Raw genomic sequence first — 20,809 nt, 5'->3', positions numbered from 1 at the left:
TACAAATTGCAAAAACAATGAATTTAAATTTAATTTTAAGTAAATGTTGAACGCTTCGTTTTTGTCTATCCAACAACTCACATCACTGTGTACAAAGCGGTTTTGCTCAAAACGCAGTAAATAATTTTTTTGCCATATTACAATAGATGATTAGACGTTCATCATAGAATTACGAAATTAAATTTGATTTGAAGCAATAGTATGTCTGCTTAAGATATGAACGTTGAAAAAAATAACGTTCACACACATAAGTACTCGTACCAACACACACGCATACAGACACCTAATTTAAATAATAAATAGAACAGTTCAGTTATACATTGAAGCGCAAAGATCTTTTAAAATTGGAAACATTTCCACAACTTCCCTATAGTAAGATAAAAATGTATGTATATTTCTTTTGTATTAAAGCAGAAATCGTTATTCAGTTAACTGTCTGGTACATAAAATGTAAAATACATCTGAATTATGAATATAAACTGGTAAACAGTTCCTGTTGTTTTCTGTTTTATAAAGAAATCATATATCGTTTTGAAGAATTTATAAATAAAATTTCATATATAAATAGATATTTGTTAGTGACTCTACAACAAACGAAGCATTCAATATTTAAAAAAAAAAACAATCGAATTATCAATAGCATTGGCAAGAACGCTTCGCACCAAATCCTTTAAAAAAAAAAAACAATAAAACGTAGTGAATAGAGATAGTTTTCTGTTAACATATTAGGTATATATTTGATTTGATTCACAAATATGAGTCGAATCGAATAGGTTATAAAACAGTTCTTTTAAAAACGTGTTTTTTACCGAACACATTCAAATCACCGGTTCAGTTAACTACTCTTTTTCACCCCACCAATTTCATGTATTAACAATTTAACAAAGCAAGTAACAGGCAGGTTTCCTCACGAAGTTTTCCTTCACCGCCGTACCCGATATGCATTACAAACACAAATAAAGAACATGAAAATTATTTAGTGTATTCGAGATGTTTTTTAAACTTTTACAAATTAATTAAATTCCTACGCTACTAAAAAATCTCGTATTAGACATTTATTAACGTACAGTTAAGCATTACAGCTGTTATCTTTTAATTGAAGAAGGAATAAAGATAAACAAACCTAGCATTTACGTGTTCCATGCGGTGTTCTTGTTCACGATGAAAAGTTCTTGATTAATGTATCTTTATTTATGATGATGATGATGTCCTCCATGATGTATCCGTCAATGGCGAATTTGGCTAGTGTGTTTTGAGCGAAGATGGCTTGAAAAGACACATTTGGTTTTAAACGTCCTGTTGCAGGGTTGTTGTTGTTGTTGTTGTTCTGTTGTTCTGTTGTTATTTATAATGTAGCCTATTCCAAATGACTTAAATACACTTTAATCTTACTTCCAAAGTTCCGATAACAGCTTCGTTGACATTCAAAACGCCATTTTTTCTATAATATGCAGGCTCTTGAATTATGATTTCCACGGTAATTCGATGTCTAATTTTGTTTCTTTGTCTTTGGTCCTCTAGTGTTGTGTTTTAATATGATTGTATTAAAGTAAGTTATTCATACGAAATTGGTTGTCCCATACTAGGCATTCGGCACTTGTGTTTATATATTTTAATTTCATACAACGTACGTGTCTAACGTAGAACTGTATCTAGAATTGAAATAATACGTATATCACTAAAGGCTTAGTATATCATAATTTAGTATCCTATAGTAGTATATATTGTTGGTACATAGTTCAAATCAAAATAAATAAAAAAGTATGAGCATAACTCAGAATAAATAAATTGTGTATGAATATTTCGCAAGTACCAGTACTAGCTCCCCTGTTCCTCTTTCCGCTTCACTGACTCTCTATACCTGTAGTTCGTCCCTATTCAATAGCAACGACACAGTGCCCAAACGGTAAACGTCAAGGAGATGTGGAATAAAAATTTTATAATTGGCTCGATACCTCTTCCACGGTTTACAAGCAATTATATTTTTATTTTCGTTTATTGTAGCGTGTAATCGGATATAATTAATCTTTAAGAGGTAATTAAAAAATATATCTCTTAATCTGTAACGAACTCGAATCTTTCCGCAGTACACGATAAATACCAGAAAGTTATCTTGATATTGACAACAATAATTACTCTTCAAATAATACATGCATCAAATTGGCGTATCATCGTATCCGGTAGACGGCATTCAACTATTTAGGAATTAGATACGTGCAACTGACATCTTGCACAAGCACTACGCCTGTGTGTTGAGCAAATTGAGCAGGTATCGTGTTAAACAATTAAATTTACTAAATCGCAATGTAGAATTTCTTGTGATGATAGACGCCGTATTACGTTCGAGATGTGTTTATGTGAATGAGTTTGTTAAAAATAAATATTTGTCAAAAAGTAAACAGTGATATATATGAGCCGAGATGGCCCAGTGGTTAGAACGCGTGCATCTTGACCGATGACGTCGGCTTCAAACCCAGGCAGGCACCACTGAATTTTCATGTGCTTAATTTGTGTTTATAATTCATCTCGTGCTCGGCGGTGAAGGAAAACATCGTGAGGAAACCTGCATGTGTCTAATTTCAACGATTCTGCCACATGTGTATTCCACCAACCCGCATTGGAGCAGCGTGGTGGAATATGCTCCAAACCTTCTCCTCAAAGGGAGAGGAGGCCTTAGCCCATCAGTGGGAAATTTACAGGCTACTAATGTGATTATTTTTAAAATAATGAAATTCCCCAAGATACGTTCGCGAGGTAAATGATCCCTTATCTCGTTAATCAAACAACCTCTATTTAACTTAAGTCTGTTCACGGAGATATTAACGACTTTAATTACAAAGGTTTTTGTATGCAACTAAAATAATGATTGCAAATGAATCACTTTATTGAATAAATTAACATAATGATAGGACGCAGATGCACTGTCTGTCCATAATGTATCCTGCAAGTGTTTAAGATCAACGTGCTACAAGTATCAAATTAATGAATCATTCTGTAAGGTAAAATAGGTAACGGATGCTTAAGAACAGGTAAGTCTTCTAATCAACTCATCAGATAATATATGTGTATATAAATTGATGTTGGTATATATATTCTTAGAAATAAGACCAGAAGTTATTTTTTTTAAATACAAATGTATTACTACCCTCAAGAAAACAATTTACAAAACGAATCTACTTTGAAAACAATTAAATTTAACAAATCAAAATTAAATTAAACAAAAACTAAAAATGTAAGACCTCTGAAACTATTACAACAATTACGGAACAATCTAACGAAAAACCCAACGGACAGAATGACGTTGCCGAGATGTTGACTCGATAACAGCTGAACAGCAAAGAGAGCGCGCCGGGTGTTGGCGATGCTTTTTATATGTTTTCCCCACTCTTCTTCCATCTTCTACAATATATATATATATATACCAACATCAATTTATATACCAAGAAAGTGCATACAATTTTTTTCATAGAAATGGGTTATATGCACTTTGAAACTCGTTGCTTTGTGGTGATGCATCATATCAACTTTAATAATGGACAATGGACGGTATTTTGGCATATATGTATACGAACACAGAGCAACATCTATTTGTGATCTATTCCACACTATTATATTCTCTTTTTGACAGATGAAATTAGTGCAGCGACGTAATATTTCGATCATCGATTCGATTATTAACCTTTCAATGAATATGTTTCGTTCGTATTCGAAACAAGTGCAGTTTTTTAAAATAACATGATTTTAATTCATAAAAAAATAATTCGACGTTGCAATTTCTATAGCAAAAAAATAAGGTATTTGCTTCACCGTCGTAATTATGCAGTATATTATAAAGTATGTAGTTGAAGTTTACATGAAGTTTACTATCAAATTAAACAAATCTTTTTTCATGCATAACATATTATGAAGTTTTACGTCCTGTTTATATAAATATTTGCATTTTATTATGGTGATAAATTCGTCTAGGTATTTTTATACAGTGTAAATGTCATGCTAATAATTGGTAATCACAGCGCACGTAAGAATTCGTAACGAATCGATATTACATTTCTCGATGTACCACATCCCTAAAATATTAGTTGACGTAACCTTGCCAATATACTTAAGGAACGTATTTCTTTCTATGGAATATAATTTGCTAGATAATCGGAAAGTTATCTCGTGAACTTTGAATGGCCTGTCAAAAAGCAAATCATGTGCACAGTTTATAGAGATATAAATTACTAATCTGGTTAAGCGCTTTTACCGTGAAAAATGTTGATTAGAAGTGATGACCAGACCATCGGGATATCCGTTTAGAAGTGTATTACGTTTATTTAGCTTTTCAATTGCATATTTTTCTGATCTCGCAGTTTGTCAGTGGAATAAGCGTTATTTATTATTTCACATTTATAATATTAGTATATATATATATTACGTTTATGTGTGTCATTTATTTGAATATATTTTATATAGTTTTAGTACCGTTGTGTATTTCTGAAATATCTGGTAGATTTGTTTCTTGCATTAGGTTTTTTGTATTTACTAAACTATGACCAATACATAAAGTTGTTTAAATAAAAACTTGCTTTACTTGGTGGTAGCTCTGTGCAAGGCCGTCTGGGTAGGTATCACTCATCATATGTTCTATCGTCATGCAGCAATACTTAGTATATTTGTGTTTCGGTTTGAAGTTGTAACTACAGGTACAAGAGACATTCGTCATAGTTTCCAATATTTGTGGTGCATTGGGGATGTAATGAATGAAGAAAAATCCTTGTGGCGCATCGGTTATTTAATATTTCACACTACTTTAATGTCTGTGGTAATTTACTACCAGGTGGCTCATTTGCCTGTTCGCCTACTGATGCTATAAAAAAGAAATAATTTAATAAATTGCAACTAACAAACTCTATAAGATCTTCGTTCATTAAAAATGCAAATAGGCAATAATTAATCACTATAAAAAGTCAACCCTGCATGATATCCCAATGGGAAATAAAAAACTTATGAGGCTGGAGATAAAACCTCATTGATTGACCTGAATGCTTTGTGGGGGCTCGAGGGTCATCCAGCGAGCAAGAACCCTTAACTGCAATGTGGTGACGTCAGCAAGAATGACTGATTTTATATTCGCACTCGTGTACAATGTTTTATGAATATCTGAAACTAAGCTGTACCATTTATTATTAGATTATAGATATATTATGAATAGATATATTACGAAATTAGAAACTATGCGATTTATTTCATTTATTTATAAGTATGACTCATATTGCTACACGATTTTTAATTCTTTTTTTAAAATTACTTCCTTCGATTTTTTTTGTATCTGTATTTTATAATGTTTTTTTCTACTGTATCTCCGAGAGTATAAAAGAGGATGAGATTCGAGTCGATTTTTTGGAGTCTTCGATGTTTATTTCCAAACCGTCAACTTTCACATGTATTGAAAAAAGATGCTCAATTTTAATTTGTAAATAAACGCTATTTTGAAATGAAAACGGATTTTTAAATAAATATATAATAGTTGCTTATTAAAATCAATTGTTAATTTTTTTTAAGTAGCAATATTTCAATATAACGTACAAAATATGTATGGTTTAAAAAAAAAACATCAAATATATAAAAAATATACCTACAAATAAAATTAAATTCAAAATCAAAATTGCGTTAGAACATTACACTTCATTATATAGAATAATGTTTTATTTCCGTAAGCTTTTCGGTTAAAAGCTTACGGAAATTAAGCCCTTCTTAGAGACTTAATTGCTTGAGATGTCAAAATATTTTGTTTGAAAAATATCTTGTGTTTCGAAACAAGATGTTAATTCTGAATCTTGAGGATTGCTTTTTTTTATCACATTAATTTAGAGTGAACATCAAAGGATAATTAGTTGTTTAAATAAAAATATTAAAAGTTTGGACGTATAATATTATTAGAAATACGTGTTAAGTTAAATAAACTTTGGTCGATGTAAAAATATGCTTATACTTATTTATAACGTCAAAATCAAAACATAATATTAAAAAAAAACATTTCTATTTTTATATTAGGGGTTACTATACTGATTGATAAATTCTGATATATTGTCGTCGCCCCTGTGGCCTAATGGATAAGGCATCGGCCTCCTAAGCCGGGGACTGTGGGTTCGAGTCCCACCAGGGGTAAAATAATCTTCATTTTGCAGATATAATTTTAAATGTGTGTATTATTTTTTGCATCTACAAAATATGTTTTTAATCAAGTACTACTTTATTAATATTGATTTAAGGAACTTTTGCTTATTTTGGATGTTTATATGAAAAAGAATTTTGCAAGAATACCTTTAATTAATTATTCATTATTTATAAATATATTCAGTATAATATAATGAAAACACGTCGTTGTAAGTTATCATAATATCACTGGCAATTATTCTCCGCCATTTTAACTGTCTCTTTATAGATATTCAGATAACATACTACATGTGGTTGTATCTTTATTGTATATATTTATAAATTACCGCAATAAAAAACCAACCTTTTGAGTTTTAGTACATAAACCGTTAAGGGTTTGTAAGTGAAATCTATCAAGAAAAATAAAATCGTAAGTTATGTGCCGCGGACTCGACGTGTCTGTTATTATAAGCATACAAATGAAATCACAATGTATTTGAATAGAATAACTTTCTTATATAGATTCGTCTATTATTTTTTATATTTAAAGATAAAAAAAACATTCCTACTTTTGTTTTATATGGTAACCCACGAGTAGCAGAATATAATTTTTTTGGATATGGTACCAATTTTGGACGAATATTATAGTATTTAGGGGTATTATTAAGTAAGCGGTATTCATAAATATGTTTCATACGTTATATACTTTTGATTCTAACACAGTTGGCGAAACAAGAACCAATTAAAAGCGGGAATCAAACAGTCTGGCTGGTTTGTAGAGTAATAGATACAGTCCAAAAAAAAACACAAAGTTACAAACTTTTCATCTCTAAAAGTACATTGATATTGCGTGGAGCTAAACAAAGGTAAACAGTAAAATCCAGACTCCAAAGAGTTTGTATAAATTTAGAAAAAAATCGTGAGCAATCATACATATTAAGCACCAATAAATTCTGACACACTCATGTTGTGAAGCTGCGTCACGGATTACGAGACAAATGCTTTTCTTTCATAGGTCAGCAGTAGTATTTACACACAATATTAATTTACAATTCATAAAAAAGCAAAAATATTTTTAAACTATGAAGTTAAAATAGTCAAAGTCATAGTCATAAGTCTATATTAATAGACTTTTGTATTCTCGTATACGCGGATTCCTATCTGATATGGATACTCATCGCGCCTACCGAACAACATAATATATTTATTATATACATAAATATAACACCCAAAACGTAAAGTTTAACGGCCTGAGGTCAGGTACTATCGCGGACAGTGCGTGCACTGTGCGTCTGTCTGCGACCTTGCCAGGGTCGACCGGAGACTGAAATGTTCAGAGAGGATGGGGGAATCGATAAAATACATCTCAACTGAACTTCAGAAGATATTTAAACGTAGTAGTATATACAAGAACTACGAAAATATTTTCGATATTAAAATTTTGCGTTATTTTACTTTTAAACCTTCTGATTTATGATTCGATATCAAGCAATTATGGTTTATCAGTCTATTTGAGCTGAGTATAATGCAAATTATATTATGCTACTATAACGTAAAAAAAATACTATAATATACATATATAAAAGCAAAGGTGAAATGTACAAAGCCGAATTTCTTGAAAAAACATCTGTATTTTGCTTCCGTTTCTTGGAAAAATGATTAAAATGGCCAACAGCCATGTTACATTTCATCGGAATTCCTTTACACAAAACACAACTGATTGAGATCGAGTTCAAAGAAATTAAATTACAATCTATCGTCAAAAAAAGTATCTACAGAAAGTACATAATGACATCTTATGTAATATAAGATTGCATTTCTCAGTTATTAGTTCATATTAATACCGTATTTGAGGGTCTCAATTCATGTCAATATATTGAATATTATATCACTATGTACTAATATTATCTAATATATATTTTAAAGGTAATAATAATAATTAACATTAAACAAGACGATCTACGCATATGACGTCCATATGTACATATGTACCCGTACTAGTATTCGACTGTAATCATCATCATCAATCGAAAACATTAATTAAATTTGAATAAATTCAGTTTTTTTTTTATATTCTTTTTCCAAAATGTAATTTATTGATAACACAAAACCTTGTAGTGTGCAAACAAAGGTTCAAGGATTTTTGATGGGATGGTTAGAGGCCCCCACCGGGTACTAAGATGTTATGTCCTTTGTGCCTGTAGTTAGACTGGCTCACTAAAGTAGCCTTCAAATCGGACAACTTGATACAATAATACAAGGTATTGTTGTTTGGCGGGGGAATTTGTGACGACTGGTGTCTACCAAGTGGAACAAATCCTTACTACCCAGTAAATAGATAATATTCAGGTTTAATTGTGGAGAAACCCTCATAAGCAGATCGGCATTTAAAAGTTTGCCATGTAGCTCCTAAAGCCTTCGCTTAGAGCATGTATTCCTTTGCACTTTTCTGAATAGCCGTCTTTGCGGGAACTGATTTCTGTGCCATATCTACGTTATATGGCACAGAAATGTGCATCATCCTTAGAAAATAGTTCCGAGATAACCTAGTGATTAGAAAGCGTGCATCTCAACCAGTTCAAATCCAGACTAACACAATTGAATTTTCATGTGCTTAATTTGTGTTTATAATTCATATCGAACTCGACAGCCAAGGAAACCGTGGGAAAACCTTGTCTAATTTCATTGAATATTTTTTATACCTGGTATTTTCTTAACTCGTAAGATTGTTTCAAGCGTTATTGAAATGGTTATATTTCATTTTGGAACGTTATCCGTCTCATTTGAATACACATTAGCTTCGTCGTGTTTTTCATTATGCTGAAAACACAACGAGAGTAAAAGGAAAAGCTTAACTAGCATATTTGCCGTTTCATTGGAAGATATTATAATCACAGAACATGTGAATTTTAACAGGAAACTACGGATTAAAACTCGGTCAAGAAGTTATGAGTTTTGATGTGCTTCATTTGTTTTCCTAATTCACTTCGCTTCATTTCCAACGGTGCATGAAAACATTGTGACGTAATCTCTATGTGACAATTGAAATTATCCCATGTGTATTGTATATTCGTGTATTTTTCACGCGTACCAACCAACAGTTGTGGAATAACCTAAAAACTTAGACTCAAAACTCTTGGCCCAGCATTTATAGACTGTTATTTTGAGTAATTCTATACTATACAAAAGATTCCGTCTAATGCTGGATCGATAACATATCTATAAACTCTACAGAAGTTATAGTTGAACGTTAGTCTTAATGGGTATTCAGAGTCTAATATGAGAATATATTTTTGTGATTTAATGGCTGTTTACTTGAGATAATTATAGGATATACAAATTTATACAAGAACAGCTAGAAGCTTAACAATAACCATAAACATAAACCAATCTGGCGAACCGTACCTGTATTTAGTTAACGAGTTGCACAAATAATTGCTCATTTACTATAATTACGTAGTGTAGAACATCGTCTATGATGAAATATATTTGTTTGTAAGGCCTAACTGACAAAACTGCTAAACCTATTTACAAAAGATTTATACCCGACGATGAAATGCGTATCGCTTTGCAAATTCTGATCGAGTTTGAATGAAATTTGGTACAAATTGAGAGTGTAGTCTGGAATACTATATATATTACAAAGAAAAGGTTTATCCAAATTTAAAATACCTGGAGACTTAAAATTAGGTATTATTCTATATTTTGCAATGTTAAATTTAAGACGTACTTAGATTATATTTTGCACACCAAGGCAAATTATCGTCATAATCTACGTCTTATCTATTAGAAAGCGTCTTATGTTTAAAACTCATTATAGTAACATGCTTTTAATTCAGATTTTCCGCCAACGACGCGAAGGATAGTCTTGATAATTCACTTTAAATTAGAAGTGGATCATTTTTGTAAATAAAACTCAAGAATAATCGACGAATTGGATCATATAAAAGATGAATGATTATAACTACGATTTTTCTCGTTTTTGAGTCTTAGAAAAATCTTTGTATAACAATAACGTACAGAACACATTTCCAGTTAATTTACGTCAGGCCATAACTATAGTCTTTAAAACTGGATTTAGAAGCACCTGTTACAGTAATCAAAAGTAACACCGATGACCTCTAGTCGGGCAACGAACGCCGGTGACATTGATACAAGACACCGAGTGAACCTCATACCACTGGAAACTCCTATGTAGCCTGGCCTCCCTCGCTGGGAGTGCGCACTCACATAAACGCTTTGAGAGATTTTAAAAACGTTTTTATATATTTTTTAAAAAGGATACATTTAATAGCAATTTATTTTTTCAAAGCATTAGGTACTACTGTATGCTATGTGTTTAAATTATATATAATAACATTGCTCAGTAATATCATTATAGGTGGTCAAAAAAAAAGAAGAATAAATAAAATCAACCGCGAGAGTGTTTTGACAAGTAAAATAACGATTGATTTATCTTTCAAACAGTATACAAACTTCCTTCGGAAGTGTATCTTTGAATGACGTAATTTAGAGTGTACGGCAACAACGCTAGAAAATTTAGCATTGTATTTTCGACTTTGACTTTTATACTCTATGCTATGTTATATGTTCGGTTGATTGTTCAAATATAAGGGCGTTATTGCCTAATAACGCACTCAGGTTCGATGGCCGTAGCCAATAGAAAACCTTTTCTACTACAAAAATATTGCATAACGACCCTAATTCTAATTTTAAAAACCCCAGAGGTCGTTTGGAAGGAATCCCTAGTAGGCGATTACTACATAGCTTTTGTGTGGCGTATTATTTTTAATATGTGTACCTTGGCTTATATTAAGAAATATGAATCAATAACATTTAATAATACTGTAGTGGCGAAATAATTTTATACGTGTGTTAAGTTTTCACCACTTATTTCATCACCATTATATGAAATTAATTTCATATGATGTGCTATGTATTGATACTTTAAAAAAAAGAAAGAACATAGTCCATTGTTTTTTTTTTAAATAAAATAATATAAAGACTAACTACTAAGTAACTTTACCACACATAATAGCACTATTCCTTAGACCATAACGAATAGAAATTATCTTTTCATTGAAAAATAAGAATGCTTCAATAGATGATATTTATTGTTAATACAATCATAATTAATTTTACATATTAAGAAAAAAAATCTCATGTCTAAACACATTGAAAAAATAAGGCATATATGATATATGAAAAAGATATTTGTTGACCTCTAGACAGGATATAGATACTTATATATATCGGAGTATGGGTGACAAGATAAATAGTAAAACCAATTTATAAGTAAACAATGTATATATTTAAAACAATAACAATAAATTCTACTTATTCTTAAACACTAATTACAATGAATTCGATATAATTAGAATAATTGAGTTTAATTACAGAATAAGTACAAAGATACGCTCACCTGGGTTAATCGCCGAAAAAACAGTTCAGAGCACCGATTGTGCCGTGTTCAACACTGAAACACTTCTGATCTGTTGACATCTGTTGAGCCTTTTTATAGCAACTTGTCCTTTTCAGTCAATAGCACAACCGTATTATAAGATCGGAACTTGATTAAAAATTATTATCTCCCACATATAAATTTATTTGTACTTCATTGACATACTCTAACTATAACTCTGCCTGTAACTACTGAGTTTCTTGTCGGTTCTTCTCGATAGAATCTACTTTCCGAACCGGTGGTAGGTTTACATTTAATTCAAAACTGTAATATGACGATTCAAATGTGCTTTTATGAGTCTACTTGAATAAAGATTTTTTTTTTTTATGATATCGTTAGGCGGACGAGCAAATGGGCCACCTGATGGTAAGTGGTCACCACCGCCCATAGACTATGGCGTTGTAATAAATATTAACCATTCCTAACATCACCAATGCGCCACCTACCTTGGGAACTAAGATGTTACGTCTCTTGTGCCTGTAGTTACACTGGCTCACTCACCCTTCAAACCGGAACACAACAATACTGAGTACTGCTGTTTGGCGGTAGAATATCTGATGAGTGGGTGGTACCTACCCAGACGGGCTTGCACAAGGCCCTACCACCAACGAAAAATTTGATTTTGGCTAAAGAATATATTAAAATATTACTAAAAAGTAACATTTTCATGTCAACTCAGTCGCAATGCATAACATTTTTCTTTGTCCTGCATATAATAAAAGTACGCTTAAACCACAGTCTCTTGTTAAACACACGCACAGTAATATCCCATCTATGGTTGTTCGCAATAATGCGGCGAAATTATTTTTATTCTTTGCATAGGAACGAGTTGCAAAGTTTCTTTGATATGTTAGTTAGCTCTTTGTGGTTGTAATACTTTGAAAGTATAACTTTTAACTCACAGAGTTTAGATTCATTGTTAGTTACTATAAGACAATTTTTATCTTCTTATTTCGTTTGAAGAATATTGTACCTTTTATTAGGACTATGACTTTATCCCTTTAAAGAGCCGAGTCCCAGAGGTTAGAATGCGTGCATCTTAACCGATGATTACGCGTTCAAACCCAGGCAAGCACCACTGAATTTTCATGTGCTTAATTTGTGTTTATAATTCATCTCGTGCTCGGCGGTGAAGGAAAACATCGTGAGGAAACCTGCATGTGTCTAATTTCAACGAAATTCTGCCACATGTGTATCCACCAACCCGCATTGGAGCAGCGTGGTGGAATATGCTTCAAATCTACTTCTCAAAAAGGAGAGGAGGCCTTAGCCCAGCTGTGGGATATTTACAGGTTGTTAATGTGTGAATGTATGTATGTTTATCCAATTAACTAATTGTTAAATTGGTACGGAATGGTTTCGTAGCAGCGCAGTCTGTCAATGGGCTAGTCAGCATCGAAGTCACGCCTTTTACATTAGGCGATGATTTATGGGCGATGGTGATAAATTATTATCAGGTTAAACATTTTTCAGTCCGCCTACAGTTGGAATAATAAAATAAGTTACAGTTGACCCATTAATACTTCGTAACAATTCAACTTCTCATATTACTATGAAGGTTTAGTTTTTATTTTATTTTATTTATTGATTGGTAAATACTAACGAATTTAACTAAAGTTAAATTTTTTTTTTTCATATAAATGACTTCATCTTCTAACACAATTTAAATTATCGAAATTCCTTAAAATTTGATTTCACATTTAACACAAACAAGCAATAAATGCCTTACAATTGAATAATTTTGTTAAAATAATGCTTTATCTTGTTTTGCTGAAGAGGGTCGTCGAGAACCCGTAAGTTATGTTTCAGATTTAGAGCTTTTTAAACGTAGATTTCAATTTAAATATTTAAAAAAATAATGTAAATGTGTTTGTGTCTTTTAATGGGAATAGATATGTTTAAGCTTATTTAAATATATTTTTGATATTACTTTCTCATTTAAAAAAAATCGTTACGTGCGTGTAGCGTATAGTTTATGTTTATTTAGCGTCCAATAATAATAAATAATAATTAATTTTGTTTATTTGTTCTATTTTCGAATCGAAACAAACAAAATCAAAATATTCTTTATTTAAATATAAATAACACATTTAAGTCGTGTGATTGGGGGTATGGCTATGCGCAAGCTCGTCTGGGTAGGTACGTCCCTTTCATCACATATTCTACTGGCTTGCTTGAACATAACATCTAAGATCCCATTGTTGGTGGTGCATTGGTGATGTAAGGAATGGTTGAAATTTCTTAAAGCACCAATGAGCAGTGGTTTTACTCTCAGGTGGTCCGTTTACTCGTCCGCTTACTAATGTTATAAAAAAAGAAAACATCAGCCAGTCTATTTTAAAAGATATGTTAATTAAATACATCGACACATTGACTTGTATTTATTATTACCCAGACTGTAATTAAATGCGAGTGTATACGATTTATTCGATATTTATTATCAAAATAAAAATGTAGATGCATTAAACTATTTATCTCTGTTACGAGAACTTTTGAATCATTTTTTTGCAATTAAGTGTTCAGCTATCTACGTGACGGAATGTCGATTCTATAGAAAAAATACGATTAAAACCGCGATGGCCCACTAGATATAGAGTACGCGGATCTTAATCAAAGATCGCCGGATAAATCCGGACAAGCACCGCTGGGTTTTACTGTGCTTAATTTGTGTTGGAATGGAAAATACTGCGAAATGTCGGAAGAAATCCTAGCTCATTCAAACATTCACCAATCCATAATGGGGCATCGTGGTGTACGATTCAATCCTTATAAAATTTAGGGCATCTGTGAGTGTGTTGTTATTTAATTTTGCTGTATTAAAAACTAACTGTTTATTTTATTATTAATAAATTTGATTGAAATATAATAACATTTTGTCTGTTAGTTTTTTTGAATATACGCTTTTTTATTGGAAAATCTCAACTTCTTGAGGAATTTCGTATATTAAATATCTTATTTGTTGACCCAGAATGTAATCGTGACGAATTTAATCAAAATCCGACCACTAAGAAATTTTTAATAATAATGAATCAATATTTCACAGAAAAAATGATTTACTGAAAAAGTGATTGTTACTGGTCAGAAATGATAAGTGCCGCAGGAATGAGTCCGATGAATCCGGTCGGTATTACTTTCGCAAATTAGGACATTCTTCGAATCGAGACTTAGCACTCAACGTGTTAAGCAAAATCCGTCCACATTCCGTAAATAAGTTTTTTTGACCTGAGTGTGTGGAGGACAGGAATGTACATATATAAATATAAACATCTTACTACATTTATTTATAAATAAATTTTTCCTTCTGTTTCAAGTCCATACTTTTCTTCATAATTTTATTTTCTTTTATTGTTACGTATTCTGTTCTTATATATTTACCTTACCCTGCAATTAACAATAGTAAAAACAAGGTTTATGGTGGAATACGTAGGAGAATTTGGCGGCCACGCATGTTTCCTGTGAAATATGTATCACAAAAAATAAAATTAAAAACAAAACTATTATGTACCGCCCTTTTAAATATATTGATCCAGATCATATTACTTCTACATAATTTATAGTAATTTGTGTCTTTCTTATATTTATTTTTTTAATTCTTATATTGTTGTTTTCTTACAGTGATTAGTTAATGTTTAATTTACTTTTGGTTTTTTATTTATTTTGTTGTATATTTTATTTTTAATGTTTGCAATGTATGTTTGTCCTGAATAAACATGTTCTTATAATAGGATATTTTCGTTAGTGAAAAATAATATACGAAATTTGATAATAGTTAAGATATATATGTAGAAACATATTTAAATATTTTGATTTGGAGTCATAAAAGCGCATTATTATTTTATTAGATTAAAATTAAAAGTTTTGAGTTTTGAGTCTGGTTATCACGTGACCTTAAACATGAGCCGCCATGACGTCAGATAGGCATAAACTGTAATTTCAATATCATCTGGGAATTTGATAAACAACTTTTCTGGTGTTTTAATGCTAGTATTTGTACATTACATACCAACGATAACGATTGTAATTCATTATTTTACCAAAAACACCAAATATAACTGTTAACGTTGAATGAGTGCCAGTCTTACACACATAACTGTTGTTTTTATCAATGTGACGTCACCAAAATGACTGACAGCGTTTTTGCGGGAATAAATAACGTTTAATTAACATTAAATTAAACTTTATTACAAGACGTATTTATTTTGAAAGATATCTTTTTTTGTGGCTTTTTATTAGGAAAATCAACATTTTGATATACTTTTTCAAACATAGTAGAATACCCTACTGGCTGGGACGGTCAGCATGCTATGGGACGCTGTTGTTGCGATGCTGTCTTTGAAAATCTGAAATGAGATAATCCTGATTAAAACCTGAGACGAAAGTGATATGTATATGTAGATCAACCGATGGCCGTTGGAGCAGAGTAGACCAGGGATCGGCAAACGCAGCATAGGGAAACACTCGAACTCATGGTCCGAAACAATCCCCTTAAATGGTGTCGGGAGCCGAATAGTTTCAGTTTACATTTGAGTGTATAAATAAGTGTTTATGTTAATTTGAAAAAACGCTTATCCTTTCTTCTTTTTTCTTTCTGGTATTCCTGGAGAGGTTCCCGCTACAAGGACGGAGATTCCCTCAGCGTATTGGACGCGTTCAGCGAAGTTAAAAGAATATTAGTACCGCGTAAAATGTCTAGATGGATGTCAAGATCAAAACATTACACTCTACACGAGTGTAATGTTTTGATCTTGATGAAATTATGGAGGTACCTACTAAGCACATTTTTTAAATCTTGTTTAGGATTCCATCAAGGGGGTCGCGGATGCATTTGGAGGCCCCCAAGACTGGAGGCCCGGACCGAGATACCCCTTCTGCCCCTCGTTAGACCGTCACTGGTATTGTCTACGTTTATTAAAATAATTTTATAAAAAATTGTAACCTTATAGAACGCCATCTTGTATAAAATTGTAGAACTAATTGTAAAGACAACGAATGCCATCTATCGTAATAAGCAACTACATTAAATAATATGGAATATGTTTTGATTTCGTTGCTATAACCTAGATGGCACTACTAAAAATAATAATTTGACGATTTTATAAAATTAAAAATCGAAATTCACGCAGTTTTTTGTAATTTTCTGTTGATAAATATTAATATGTGGGCTCTGCGGAGAATCTCCATTGTTCGATATTATTTTCCTTATCTAAGAATATATAAGTATATGACACGTCTATTTTTTATTTTAAACCCATAATATATTCATTTAGCATAAAATTTCAACCTACTTATTTTTCTATTTTGTATGGTTAAAATTACAAGAAATCCCTTTTTACACGGCTGCCCGAGAAAGGAGCGTCATCTATACCAGTATTATAAATGCTAAAGTTACTCTGTACGTATGTCTTTCTGTTACACATTCAAGGCCACTGAATCGAATTTGATAAAATTGATATGAAGCAATCTTGCACTCAAAGAAAAAATATAGGTTAATTTTTTATAATTAACATCCGACGAACCAAACCAAACCTGAAAACGCGAGCGTAGCTGCGGGTGACGACATTTTTTTCTGTAAATTAATTAATTCTATTTATTCAGGGTAGCCGTATTTTATAATTTTTGAGGCCAAAAAATGTTTTTAGTGGACGTGTCTCACACCTAGTACCTACATGGTGTGTTAAATCTTATAGTACGTTATCTTTACCTCACCTTACATAGTTACCTCCTTCATTAGTCTGAGCTCTGTGGTTATACTACTAATATTAGAATATTTCAAAATCCAAAGAATATTTGAATGATCTGTACCTATTATAATGCTAAGGGTAAAATAGACCTGCCTTATCATTACTACTAATCAAGTTCATTATTTTATATCAAGTAAAATATGAAAACGGATCAGCTCATCTTCCTGTTTGGGTGGGTCACCCACTTGCCAGTAATTCTACCGCCAAACAGCAATCAAGCCAAGTTTATATTGCTGTATTCCGGTCGAATTTTGAGTCACCGTGGATAAGTATTACATGCACAAAATCTTAGATCTAGTAGGTGGTAGTGGTGGTCATTGACAGATTAAGAAGTGGTTTATATTCCTTGCTGTGGGGGAAAGTGATCACTTTCCATCAGGTGACCCATTTGTTAGACTGCCTTCCTAAAATAAAATTAATCAGTATAACGCCTAGGTACTCAATTGACATAAATAATTGAATTTCTTTTGCTATAAGTGTTTCGTAATGAAGAAAATATTCTATAGAATGTATTATAAGCGGATACGGAATATGTATTTAGTTCAGTTTTTATAACTAAATATTCATAGGTCTGATGTCAAAATCAATCCAAAGAATCCGTTGTTTTGAGGTCATAAAAGTAGGAAGCCAAAATGCGGGTTAAGCGAGCAAGCGTATATTGTAAACACACAGTCGGTTACTTGACATTAATAATATACTTTAAAAAGAACACGCGAAATACCAGTATTTTTTATTTTTATTTTTTTAATGTTGCAAATGGTGGTCACATTCTGACCATAAACGCATAAACTTATTAAATTATTCTACTTTCCATCGGTCTTTGATCCGTGTGCAATGTTTTAATTTAATCCGACGTTTTGAACTAAAACGGTATTTTTGAAAATCAGGTTAAAGATTCCGTTATATAAATAGATACAGGCGAAACTAATAAACGTTTGTTACGCAAATACGGCTGGAGGGATTTGGAATAGTTTATAGTAATATACCATACCAGACTTAAAACATATGCTACGTAACACCTATCCCCACGTGCGAACGAAGCCGAATATAAATTCCATTCTTTGTGAAAGGTATTTGTATATAAAATCGTGCAATTAACCCGAAATCTAAACTTAAGTGTATCGGTGGGTAGTATATATGTTATATAAACGGGATTCAGTAGAATCTACTTCCATCGGAATGTTGATTACATACCTCAAAGCATTTAACGGAAACTATTTTACTTATTTAAATTATTTTCACATTATTGGTAATTAAATGGCAACCGTTCAGACGAATGTAGATACATAAAGATCAAGGTACAGTAAGGACCGAATAATTGGTTCCGTTATATGTTTACTAATTACACGTATTCAGTGAAACAAATATTTAACCCAAGGTAAGGGACCAAAAAAGTTATTATACTTATTTAATATTAGGATAATGATTTACTACTCCATACAAGTTTTAAGAAATCAAAATCAGATCACATCGTTTTTTTTAAAGAATGGATATATATATTTTTTTTATATTATTTTACGATAGTTTTCTGTCTAGATCTATAATTTAGTTTTAAACAATAGAAACAAAGAATATAAATGGAACATAATACCTTTCTAACATATTTCTATTTGCTATTCAAATTTAAAGAGAAAAAACAAATGAGGATGCTTCTAATAAAGTAATAATAATGATTAATAATATATTCCGAATAATAATACGTATGTAGCTCATAAGTAGGGGCTATTCTACTAACAAATTGTTAATGTACCGCAATCAAATCGAAACGTAATCGCCAAAGATTCCTATTCTACTTACATAACGATCTAGATGTCGTTCTATTATATAGATGTTGGATTAGAATAGATGAACGTAGAGGGAGGCAGGTGAAGAGGACGACTTAAGAAGACATGGATGGAGTGTGTGAGGAGGGATATGAGGGAGATGGTTTTGAGCGATCAAATGACGATTAAAAGAGAAGAATGGAAGGAAAAGACATGCAGCACAGACCCAGAAAGATTGGGAGACGGGCAGGGAAAAGAAGGATTGGTACAGAACGGGGCACGTATCGTAAGCGTTATAAATTATAAATAATAATACTAGAGAAATAATAGTAGAGTTCGTCCATAGTTACGATTCAGCTGAGGTTTATTTTTGTGAGGAATAATCGAAGTCGGATGTGTTTTATTGGTAACGTATCGTAACAGAAATAAATTAGTTGAATTACCCCCTAGTAAGCCATAAGCGTTCGTGACGTAACGTAACGGTCACAGAAGCGCGGGCGCAGTTTCGCAAGCCGGCGGCAAACTGGCGACTTCTGCTGATATCAAACACTTATATAACAATTCTCATCTTATGTTTCTATTAATGTTTGATAGAATATAATTCGTTGCTACTTAAAACCATTCTAAAAGCTAATTATTATTCTGCTGGATATTAAATTTGCAGGTCATTTCATTTGCTACAATTACTAATTGTGCTTTACTTAAAAAACTTAAAATTATTGTAGGTATCTATTCGTGTTAACGCAAGGATGGGCTTTAAATAGTTTCCATAAATAAAAATAATTATCGAAATTTAACTAAACAATTTAAAAAACATACATGAATTATGCTAGCAAGCTAAATAATAACGTTAATAATACATATTTTAGTAAAATTTAAGTTTTATTAATTATTATTATTATTAAATACCTAAGTCATTCTTATATTTCATTTTATTCTGAAGTAGTAACCCGCTGGTTGCTATTAACTTTTTATTTATTATAACGAACGACACGGATCCGTCAACTCTGTAAAAATATGTACAAAAAAATTATAATGAAATAAGATACGCTTTTAGTTGAATCAGTTTAAAGTTTCATTAGGGATATTGGGGACAAATAGTCTAAAAGAACATTAATTTTGCATCAAGGTTTATATGATGATAGGATGTCACCTTTGCTTAATTACTTATATGGAGTTTCTGTTAATTAATCCATACTAATATTATAAACTCGAAAGTAACTCTATCTGTCCGCCTGTCTGTTGTTGTTTCACGGCCAAAACAACTGAACTATTTATGAAATTCGGTAGTCAAAACATATTAAACAATGAACAATGAAAGCCAAAACATATTAAACATTTACTAAAAAAAAAAAAAAATTGTTCAAAGCAATTACCAATATTCTATTTGAGTTGGTTACGTCATTAGTTCAAGGGGTCAGGATCAGATCCGCGACTTTCACTCGGTACACGTCCCGTACACTGTTGAGCTAATGAGATTTGATGATAATGAAGTTTTTTTTAAAGATCCCTGTTACCTATTCAAATTTATCATCGAATGTGTTGCGAAATGAAAATATTCTCTCTAATGTCTCCGTTGGGTACGTTAAGCTCAATATTTTTTTGATACAGGGGTTATACTTGACCTAGCTCCAGGCGGAGGTGCTTGGATGAAGTGTACCAGTTCCGGGTCGAGGCGAGGGACCGCGGCGACCGTCCAGGATCGG

At 31.8% G+C, this 20,809-nt stretch overlaps 1 protein-coding gene and 1 non-coding gene across 2 annotated transcripts in view; one reads left to right on the top strand and one right to left on the bottom strand.

Annotated features, from left to right (window-relative positions):
* The window catches only part of LOC113399906 (secretory phospholipase A2 receptor-like), a 311,961-nt gene that overhangs the window by 241,394 nt on the left and 49,758 nt on the right, over window positions 1–20,809 (bottom strand). The gene's annotated exons all lie outside the window — the stretch shown is intronic.
* On the top strand, window positions 6,078–6,150 carry Trnar-ccu (transfer RNA arginine (anticodon CCU)). Its single transcript has one exon. It is a non-coding gene; the product is annotated as a tRNA-Arg (tRNA).

Source organism: Vanessa tameamea, chromosome 8 (assembly GCF_037043105.1).
Source record: "Vanessa tameamea isolate UH-Manoa-2023 chromosome 8, ilVanTame1 primary haplotype, whole genome shotgun sequence".
NCBI lineage: Eukaryota > Metazoa > Arthropoda > Insecta > Lepidoptera > Nymphalidae > Vanessa > Vanessa tameamea.
Note: the sequence above shows the minus strand (reverse complement) of the source record. Positions and strands in the feature narration are given on the sequence as shown.